The sequence below is a fragment of the Lolium perenne genome, chromosome 6, assembly GCF_019359855.2.
Source record: "Lolium perenne isolate Kyuss_39 chromosome 6, Kyuss_2.0, whole genome shotgun sequence".
Classification (NCBI taxonomy): domain Eukaryota; kingdom Viridiplantae; phylum Streptophyta; class Magnoliopsida; order Poales; family Poaceae; genus Lolium; species Lolium perenne.
In genome coordinates, this window is record NC_067249.2 from 263,983,835 (window position 1) to 263,991,255 (window position 7,421).

At 45.4% G+C, this 7,421-nt stretch overlaps 1 pseudogene; it reads left to right on the plus strand.

The window, feature by feature from the left end:
• Positions 1 to 3,779: 3,779 nt before the first annotated feature.
• On the plus strand, positions 3,780 to 6,523 carry LOC127309857 (disease resistance protein RGA2-like; annotated as a pseudogene).
• The last annotated feature ends 898 nt before the right edge of the window (positions 6,524 to 7,421 follow it).

A 7,421-nucleotide genomic window follows, 5' to 3' on the forward strand; every position in this document is an offset into this window, starting at 1 on the left:
CGAAAGTATCGATCGCTTCATCCAGATCTGAAGATTGGGCGAGAATCACCCTCATCTTCACTTGCCACAAAGCAAATCTCGTGGTGTAGTCCAGCTGCGGTAGATCGAACTTCAGTGACGACATCTCGAAAACCCTAGATCCAAAGAACACGGGCTCTGATACCACTTGTTAAAATCGAGATGCACAATAAACGAAGAACGAAAAGTAAAACACTGCAGAGGACACGAGATTTTAACTTGAAAAACCCTTGCAACACACAAGGGAAAAACCACGGGCGCCAGCCAGCAAAACTTCACTATTTCGGTGGTGTTTACAAACGCCGTGGGTGTACAATGATGCGATGAAACCCTAGCGGCGGCTTACAGGGAAAATATATAGACGGTGGCAACGATCCGTACGCTTCGGCCCAAGCCTCCGGCGACGGGCCTCGCTCCGCTCGTCAGAAGTTAGCCACCCTTTAGTATATGAATTTGGATCACAATATAACACTAACAAGATAGTTATAATATCAGCAATAGGCCTGTATGTAACGTGGCAGATACTGATCCTACACGTTCTTGAAAAAATGCCACGTAAAATAAGGTTAGAGGCAAACAAGGTCACCCACTCATACTTGTACAAAACAATCACTACAATCGAAGAGGAGGAGAGCACTGGCTATAGCGGCCTTCTACTCCACAAGCAAGTCGTTTTCAAGTTACAGGGTTGCATTTGTTTCCGTTAACATAGACATAAACTACAAATGTACAACGCCGGAGGGCTAACTACAAGTCGACTTGGTGAAATATAGAACAGAACAAAGCTCACAACCCAACACAGAGATCAATGAAAAACCAAGAATATGAAAACAAATAATCGAGTTGTGTACATGACCTCTCTCTGATGAAGAAGTGAACCAAATATGTAGTTGCATCACATCACAAAGACACAATGACACAAGAGTATTTTGGTGAGGTGTTTAACATCCCCGTTTTTCTCTTTCCCTGTTATTTATACTCCTGTTACAGAACGACAAAAGACGAGATCCTAGAAACTAGGACACAAAATGGTAGTGGACAGTGCCATCCCAAAGTCCCCTGTCGCTCCTATTCTGACACCTTGATTTGTTCTCTCGTGCCATCCTACGACATGGTCAAAGGATTGACCTGACCTAGTCTTCTACAACTAAACTGAATCCAAGGCGTGAACAAGCTCACAGCAAGTTCACTTATTTGCAAAAATAAAACAACACTCTAAACTAGCACTAGACAGTACAACAGGTTTATCTGATGAAACTGAATATTCCCAACAAAATAAATGTGCATTACGTTCAGTTTCCAAATCAGAAACAAACACCAGCATGCGCTCTTCTACAAATGGTAAAACTGAGATACAATCAACTAGCAGCTCGATTGCACTATAACCAGAACTAAAACATTTTTCTTTTTATTTTCTAGAAAAGAGCAATTGCATGTGTCTTCAGCTAGTTTGTTGAACAGAAATAAATTTGCAGTTAACTTATTTATTTGTAAAGCTCGAGGATTTAGTTAGCCACAACTTACTAGGCGTAGCAACCTTTATATGCAAAACCTCACAAAGCAGCTACGCATCAGACTTGGAGCTAGCCAAAAGCACAAGAAACTTGGTCAACCACATGCATGAGACTGATGGCCTGTCCCAGAAAATCAGCTAGAACGGACTATTATAATTCCTAATATCCATGTAGTTTTCCTCCCTTTCCAATCGATGGATACAACCAAGCCCATGGAAAGAAACACTCCACGGAGAGGAAACAAACAGCTACATAGTACCAATCGATGGATGCAGCCAAGGCCATGGAAACAAGCACTCCATGGAACAAAGATCTGGCACTACCAAGCATGCTAAGAACCCTAGAAATTGTTACCAAACATGCCAAGCCCTAGGAATTGTGGGCGGCGGCGGAGGAGGAAGAGTATCTGCGTACCAGTGCGAAGCAGCCGGAGATGGAGAGGGTGCCGGAGATGACGTCTCAGGGCATCGCTGGGCACTGACGGAATTGGGGTCTCCGGGTTTACCTTGCGCCGCTCGGTTGGTCGCTTTGCCGCCGGATGGAGAGGGGAGAGGGAGGGAGAAGCACGCCCTGATCTGCTCAACTGGCTACGCGCTGCCGTCCGTCAGCCCGCGCCGCCGGCCCTTGCAGATCGCCGGAGAGAGATAGATCAGGGCGAGAGAGACGATAAAGTTGTACCGATTCGGGGATGTGTTCCACGAGCTGAGGGTCGTGTGTTTATTTCCCGGCGAAATGGAGGGGATTGGACGGAAATAAGGTGGGGTGGAATACCGAAAGGGTTTAACCGAACACGTCATACAAGAGTGCGGGGATTAAACCCCGGCGAGTCAGCTCCCTGCCAATCCACGCGGATTTCGACCCAATCCCAGCCGGGTTGGGACGAAACGAACAAGGCCTTAGGGATGAGCAACCCGTGGGTCTGCTATAGCCGGTGGGAGATTCCTACTCCCACAGAACCGTTGACATTCCCGAGCGGGGGCAGAACCGTTGAGATTCGTTCTCCTACTTGTCATACGGGCGACTTGGTCCAGCGATCGGAACTGGGTCGTATAGGATTTCCTTCCCCGAGCGGGGGCAGAACCGTTGACATTGCTAGTACATTGCTTCCTTTTCTCGCACACGCTACCTCGTTCATGGCCCTCGCCGGATATCGCGTCTGAGGAGCTCTTGCTCCGTGAGACGGTGACCCTGTCTGCAGCTCCCCATTGCCGCCGGCCCGTAGCTTGTCGTCACCGCTGTTCGCGTCTCCTCCTCGTCTCACACTATATGTGCCGTTGGGAGTCCTTACAGGTGAGCCTCCTCTGTTTCGAGTGATCCACTCTGAAATCCCCAACTCCAACCTGAGCTATTTGAGGTTGCTCTCTGTAGATGTACTTTTAACCGGTAATCTTCCATGGGTTTTACTCTACCTGGAATATTTGTCTTACTCTTACCTTTCTTCTGCTATGTGAAACAGCTCCAGCAAATCTCTAAGAACTGCCAAGAGCTTGCTGCTTTCAATGGCGGATCCAGTAACCGCTGCTGTTGCAGTAGGGTGGGGCCTGCAAGCCGTAGGATGGATCGCCTCACCCATCATGTCCGAGATTTTCAAGAAAGGCTCCTCCTTCCTCGACTTTGACGCATCGGAGAAGCTGAAGGAACTTGAGCCGAAGGTTTTATTGCTGCAGCGGGTGATTGAAGCCGTCGATAATAGCCCTGACAGGCCTCGTTTGGAGCAGCTGTTTAAGGATCTTAAGACGGCGTTCTATGAGGCGGAAGACATCTTGGATGATGTTGAGTATCATCGTCTTAAAAATCAGATCCAAGCAGACGGTGATGTGCCTATACGCAAGAGGGATTTTATGAAGAAGCTCTGCTGTGGCATTCCAAGTTCCTCCTCAAAAGATCAGGTTTTTTTCTTTCCCACAGAACTTGAATGTGTTTTAATTTCTGTTAAGCCAACAACGTTCTTGTGCCATCAAGGGTCTCTGGAATTTATGCTCTACAGACCATATAGCCGGTTAGGCGGACAGCTTGTAGCAAAAGAGATTTTTATCTCACTGCAGGGCATAACAATTGTCATGAATAACATTTTCCACGTCTTCGCAATATTTAGTTAGCTTGTGAAAGTTATGGTCAATATTGGTTTTTGTTGACAGTGTGTCAATTTCTAGAACTTCGTATATTTCTTTAAAAAAGGGGTATAGTATATAAAATACACTTCATTCTTAATCATATTAATCGTTGTTGTTTGGATTTATAGGAGATTGGCATGTCAAGATGTCAATTGAAAAATAGCTTTGAGAAGATAGAAAAGGTTATAAATGATGCATGTGAAATTTTGGAACGTCTGAACTTGCCTCCGGTAACTGATTATAATTGGAGACAATTGGTTGCTGCCAATTCACGTAGTGCAGTCACTACTGCAACTCCTCCGCTGGAAGTAATTGGTCGAGATGAGGATCGTGACAAGATCATAGCAATGCTTCACGACATGGAATCCGATGGTCATGAAAGCACCAACATTGTTGTATGTTATTCTGTAATTGGCATTCATGGCATCGCTGGGTCTGGGAAATCAACTCTTGCACAGTATATTTGTGACCGTGAGAAGAATGATGGCCATTTTGACCTGATAATATGGATTCATGTTTCTCAGCAGTTTGATTTGCATGCCATTTTCACAGAGGTGCTTGAGGGGGCTACAGGGAAGCAATTCTCTGAATTCAAGAACCGTAACACTCTAAGAGAGACTGTGGTGAAGGAACTGCGTGGAAAACGTATTTTATTGGTACTAGATGATGTTTGGTATAATATTCGGGATGCAGGTCACCAGGGCGAACTAGAACAGGTACTTTCTCTGCTAAAGGTTGCGAAGACTGGAAGCAAGATATTGGTGACTAGTCGAAGCAAAGATGCATTGGTAGCTCTGGGTGCTGTGGGAGAGAGATGTATTCCAATATCTGATCTGAATGATGATGTCTTTCTTCAAATGTTCATGCATTATGCACTTCGAGCTTCGAGGTGCAGTGGTATCTGGGCATGACGGAATAAAACTCCAAATGCTTGGAGATGAGATTGCAAAAAAGCTGAACAGATCACCTCTGGCAGCCAGAACAGTGGGTGCACAGCTATGGAATAACACGGATGTCGAGTTTTGGAGAAGAACTAAAGACCGAGATCTTTTAAATAAGACAATGGGAGCTTTGTGGTGGAGCTACCAGCAACTTGATGAGCAGGTCAGGCGATGCTTTGCTTACTGCAGTATTTACCCCAGAAGACGTCGTTTGAAACGTAATGAGTTAGTTCAGTTGTGGATGGCTGAAGGGTTTATAAAGACAACCAATGCTGAAGAGGAACCGGATGGTGTTGGTCAGGATTACTTTGATGAATTACTGTCAGCCTCATTTCTGCAGCTAGCGGAGAGAAAAATGGAATATGGATGTGACGTTGATTACTTCACTGTTCATGACCTGCTGCGTGATTTAGCAGAGGAGGCCGCAATTGGAGATTGCTTCAAAATCGAGGAAGGTTTCAGAGGAGAAGTTCCTCCAGATGTTCGCCATATATTTGTCAGTAGTTGCGATAGAAAGATGCTTACTGAGAAAATATTTCAATTGCAGAATTTGCGCACACTTATCATGGATTATTCCTTGCAGATTGAATTAAGTGATGAAAAATTCTTGGAGAGCATGTTCACGAGGTTACAGAACTTGCGTGTGCTGGTTTTACGTTTCAATGGACATCTTGGTGGTCGTATCTTCTCACTCCCGGCATCTATTGGACTGTTAAAGCATCTGCGGTATTTTGATTTTGATTTGAGTTTTGGAATGAAGCTTATTTTACCATACAGTATTACCAAGCTTTACCACATTCAGCTGCTAGATGTTTTGGGAGCCAAAGGTATGGATTTTATCGGAGCTAAACATATGAGTCACCTCATCAACTTGCGGCGTGTAAGCTCAGGGTTCGATATTCCAAATATTGGTAGGCTTAAATGGCTCCAAATTTTAGAAGGCTTTATTGTCAAGAATAAAGTGGGATACGAGATACGACAATTGAAGCAACTAAACAAGCTTAAAGGTGAGCTGGCTATCATGTGTCTTGAGAATGTCAGAGGCAAGGAAGAGGCTATTGAAGCCAATGTTGCACACAAGGAACGGGTGACACAACTTGAATTTATCTGGAACGATAGCAGTTGCAGCCCAGAGGTTGAAGCGGAGGTGCTTGAGGGTCTTTGTCCGTCGAAGTATCTTGAGAGACTCCGAATTAACAATTACCAAGGTTCGACGTACCCAAATTGGATGGTGAGTAAGGAGAACGGTGGCCCAGAGCATTTGCGTAATCTATGGCTCTACAACTGTAGCCGTCTGGAACCTGCTCCTGAACTTTTTGAGGTCTTTGTTCATCTTCGTTGGTTTAGGCTTTGGCACAGCAATTGGGACGCCTTGCCAGATAACATGGAGCAGCTGACGTCACTCCTGTTACTAGACATCAGTTTTTGCCCGAACATTCGTTTGCTTCCAGCATTACCCCAGTCCCTTGAGCACTTTAATCTAGTGGCCTGCAACGAGGAGTTCAGAAGGTCCTGCGAAACAACCGGTGATCCAAACTGGCACAAGATACAACATATTCCAAAGAAAAACATCGGATAAGAGTCTTCCAGTTGCAGCAATAGGTTGGAAGGTACATATGCGCAAATCTTTTAAGAGGTTAATTAAGAGCCGTTACAATTCATACTTACGTTCTTTCGTCAATTTTTATAGTACACGTCAGATAAATGCTGAAGAGTGAGGACGGGAACCGAAGAAGCTGTCTCACAGTCTAATCCGTCAGCCTTCCTGTCAATCGATATGCTTGACTGTACTGCGTTTGCTGGGTTTAAATTTTTTTGTTCTGCACGGTGGATGATAAACTGTTAACTTCTTTATTTATTTACTGTTGGTTTGTAATAACGTGGAAGGATGGACACTGAATTTATGTGTGTGCTCTGGTTTGTAATCTTTTGAGAATATTTGCTTAATTTGATTAATTTCGGTTTAATTGCCATTTATGTCTGGGTATGCAGTTGGTGTTTCGTAAGAGCACACCTCAATATGTTTCTTCATGTCCAGGAGTAAGCCTCTCGGTTCAAACAAATGTCAGGTTCAGGGAAGTTTATTCATCTTCAGAAGTGATTTCCATACGCACTAATAAGTACTCTCTCATCGGTCCCTTTTAATTGATTTAAATGTACTACAAAATTATACTAAATTTGAGTCAATTAAAAGAGAGTGGACGCATCTTTTGCAAAACAAGCTGAACAATGAGCACGGAGACATGCATGAAAAGGTAGTTTGGTTGCACCGTCCTTTTGTTGCGTCAGTCTATATTTCATCCCAATTGCTTAAAAGCGCAGCTGCGCTCTTTGGACAGATCGAGCGCACCCTTCCGCGACCGCCGGTTCGAAGCTCGAACCTTTATCCGTGATGTAATCCTCTAATTTCTCCCGCAGCGCAGACGCTGGCGCCCCTCCGCCGCACCAACTCAAGCTCGCGTCACCGGGAGGAGCGAACCTGCATACGGGGCGGAGTAGGCGGAAATCGTGTGTCCAGAGCCCGCCTCGGCGGCCGCGTCCTCCTCGTTGCTGCTGGCTCACTCTTCGTCTATGGCGGATTAGTGGACGGATTGGTAGAGAGCGAGCGTCAGCAGGGCGTCCGCCATGGGTGGTCTTGACGGGGGCAGGCGGCGGGATTCGCGTGCTGCATTTGGTGGCTCGATGTGAATTGCCGATCCAACCTTTGGGATTTTATTTTGACCAGTCAAATATTGTTGGCTGATCTGATGCTTCACGTGCTGTTGTAAAGCAAAGACCTGGGCCATACTAGCGTAGCGAAGTTTATTCTCACGGCATGTAGACTAGCCTGATAG